Source organism: Schistocerca americana, chromosome 1, assembly GCF_021461395.2.
Source record: "Schistocerca americana isolate TAMUIC-IGC-003095 chromosome 1, iqSchAmer2.1, whole genome shotgun sequence".
NCBI lineage: Eukaryota > Metazoa > Arthropoda > Insecta > Orthoptera > Acrididae > Schistocerca > Schistocerca americana.
In genome coordinates this window covers 221,544,567-221,548,349 of record NC_060119.1, presented here as the reverse complement: position 1 = coordinate 221,548,349, position 3,783 = coordinate 221,544,567, and the positions used below count along the sequence as shown (strand labels likewise).

General features: G+C 46.7%; 1 pseudogene; it reads left to right on the top strand.

Moving 5' to 3' along the window:
• The first annotated feature begins 2,544 nt into the window (after positions 1-2,544).
• Positions 2,545-2,662, top strand: LOC124557945 (annotated as a pseudogene).
• The last annotated feature ends 1,121 nt before the right edge of the window (positions 2,663-3,783 follow it).

Genomic DNA, 3,783 nt, shown 5'->3' with positions numbered 1-3,783 from the left:
TTCTTTACTTTTAATCTTCCACAAACATGGATGGTTTCTGTATATTTCAATGAATTCACTTACAAACTCTCGAGAACACTGACGAGTATCAGCCATTTTAATGCCCTGTGCACACAAATACAAACACTAGACTGAGCAAACAGCTGTTTCGCGCCAGATTTGCGACGATCTCCTGTCCACACGCTCCAACTTGTCTGCGCAGATGTGGTTTGAACTGACAGATTTGAGAGGTTTCGCTCAAACCTCCAACTCCAACTTCCAGGTTTGCACACACCTCAGGTTGGTGCAGATCTTCTGTCCACACGCAACAATCTGTCTGCGCAGATGTGATGTGCGCAGACATTTGCGCAGACAGATCGTTGCGTGTGGACGGGCCTTTAGGTTAGATAGGTTTAAGTAGTTCTAAGTTCTAGGGGACTGATGAAAAAAAATGGTTCAAATGGCTCTGAGCACTATGGGACTCAACTGCTGTGGTCATCAGTCCCCTAGAACTTAGAACTACTTAAACCTAACTAACCTAAGGACATCACACACAGCCATGCCCGAGGCAGGATTCGAACCTGCGACCGTAGCAGTCGCACGGTTCCGGACTGCGCGCCTAGAACCGCGAGACCACCGCGGCCGGCCGGGACTGATGACCTCAGATGTTAAGTTCCATAGTGCTCAGAGCCATATCTGAACATACTCTACTGACCATTAAAATTGCTACACCACGAACATGACGTGCCACAGACGCGAAATTTAACCGACAGGAAGAAGATGCTGTGATATGCAAATGATTAGCTTTTCAGAGCATTCACACACGGTTAGCAGAATATGGAATCGGTGGGTTCAGGAGAGTAATATGGAACGCCGTGCTGGATCCCAACGGCCTCGTATCACTAGCAGTCGAGATGACAGGCATCTTATCCGCATGGCTGTAACGGATCGTCCAGTCACGTCTCGATCCCTGAGTCAACAGATGGGGACGTTTGCAAGACAACAACCATCTGCACGAACAGTTCGGTGACGTTTGCAGCAGCACGGACTATCAGCTTGGAGACCATGGCTGCGGTTACCCTGACGCTGCGTCACAGACAGGAGCGCCTGCGATGGTGTACTCAACGACGAAACTGGGTGCACGAATGGCAAACCTCATTTTTCGGATGAATCCAGGTTCTGTTTACAGCATCATGATGGTCGCATCCGTGTCTGGCGACATCGCGGTGAAAACACATTGGAAGCGTGTATTCGTCATCGCCATACTGGCATATCACCCGGCGTGATGGTATGGGGTGCCATTGGTTACACGTGTCGGTCACCTCTTGTTCGCATTGGCGGCACTTTGAACAGTGGACGTTACATTTCAGTTGTGTTACGACCCGTGGCTCTACGCTTCATTCGATCCCTGCGAAACCCTACATTTCAGCAGGATAATGCACGTCCGCATGTTGCAGGTCCTGTACGGGCCGTTCTGGATACAGAAAATGTTCGACTGCTGCCCTTGCCAAGACATTCTCCAAATCTCTCACCAATTGAAAGCGTCTGGTCAATGGTGGCCGAGCAACTGGCTCGTCACAATACGCCAGTCACTACTCTTGATGAACTGCGGTATCGTGTTGAAGCTGCATGGGCAGCTGTACCTGTACACGCCATCCAAGATCTGTTTGACTCAATGTCCAGGCGTATCAAGGCCGTTATTACGGCCAGAGGTGGTTGTTCTGGGTACTGATTTCTCAGTATCTGTGCACCCAATTTGCATGACAATGTAATCACATGTCAGTTCTAGTATAATATATTTGTCCAATGGCTACCCGTTTACCATCTGCATTTCTACTTGGTGTAGCAATTTTAATGGCCAGTAGTGTACATTTGAGCGAGATAATGCCCGCCTGCACACGGCGAGAGTCTCTGCTGCTTGTCTTCGTGCTCCCAAACCCTACCTTGGTCAGCAAGGTCGCCGGTTCTCTTTCCAATTGCAATCGTTTAAGGCATTATGTGCTGGGCCCTCCAACCATATCGGGATTTTGATTATCTAATGTGCGATTTCACAGAATTTGGCACGATATCCCTCAGGAGGACATCCAACAACCATGTCAGTCCATAGAAAATATTGCATAAGGGCCATAGTGTACCGACGCGTAATTGACTTGCTCTATTTGTGAATTTCATTCTCTCGAATAAATCATCCAATTTTTCTGAATTTGTTATCATTTGTTTGTTTATACATGTACGTCACCTATATCGATTTCTTCCGCGCCACGGATGAAAATCAAAAGTGTCCTGCTATGAAAAGAAATGACACCCCAGACCATCACTCGCGCCGCATCGCGGGCGACATTGAGGTTGGTAACTCACCTCTGCCCGCGGCGATTCCAGACACGTCTTCGCTGATCATCGGGTCTCATTTCGAATTGGGACTCGTCACTGAAGACAATGCTACTCCAGTCAATGAAATTCCAGACCAGAGACGTGTCTGGAGACGACCTGAACAGCGGCGGGATCCCAACCCAACTGTCTCCCGCTAAGACACATTCGTTTAAAACAACGCCAGTGATAAATATCGCCAACGGCCTTGCCCCAGTGTTAACACCGGTTCCCGTCAGATCATCGAAGTTAAGCGCTGTCGGGCTGGGCTAGCACTTGGATGGGTGACCATCCGGTCTGCCAAGCGCTGTTGGCAAGCGGAGTACACTCAGCCCTTGTGAGACAAACTGAGGAGATACTTGATTGAGAAGTAGCGGCTCCGGTCTTGGAAACTGACATACGGCCGGAGAGCGGTGTGCTGACCACATGCCCGTCCATATCCGCATCCAGTGACGCCTGTGGTCTGAGGATGACACGGCGGCCGGTCGGTACTGATAGGCCTTCAAGGCCTGTTTGGTAGGAGTTTAGTTTTAGTTTAGTGATAAATATCAGTGGATTACTCAGGAACATCAAGGCAAATTAGGACAAAAAATGAAAAAGAAAGTGCTAATTACTCGCAAAAATCTTGTGATTGACGTTGCAAAATCCGTAAAAATGGGAGAGAACAGTTTCATTGTAACATCCGAAATGTCTTCTTACCATGTGCAGAAAACAATTCACTGCTTTTGTTGAACTCATGACCCGGACCTAACGACACTTCTGTTTTTACGACAGCGAAAAGACTGTTAATATAGTACGGTTTCCACCCTGAATTAATTGTGTGATTCAGCCTCTGGATTAAAAATAAATGAATAAATGAAAATAAAAAAACTTCAAGACTCTACAGCATTTGTCTGAAAAGTTTGTGGTAGTATAACTTCCGTCAGGTGTTTGTTATTTCAGGTTTATTAGCGGAACAGTATTCTCAAACTTCAGTCATTTCCGCACTGTCGGCTTGCGTCACCGCATTATACGAATTTACCCAAGTATGCCTGGTACGCAGCACAATACGCTGAAGAACGGTCCCGACCATTCCCCACTCCATTTCAGTTCTGTCTAAATTAAACTAGTAATTACTGTGGTCTGAATTCATTAATTTTTCTTTTATATTACAGGGTGCGGCAGCGTTCATAGTAGGATATTAAAAACATACCATCAGTCAGAAACAGTAATTTATTTATTACCTTTTATGTCAATTAATAGTTACGGGTATGCAATTTACTAATGTGTAAGTCATTGTCCATTGCATGGATTACTTTTTGAATATGACTCCTGTCAAATGATGCCCCCTCTACACAACACATTCATCTAGGCGGCATTGGAAGCTTTCCATAACTCGGCGTAACGTATTCCCCGGGACATTGCCGGCAGCAGTTCTGATGCGATCCTTAACTCATG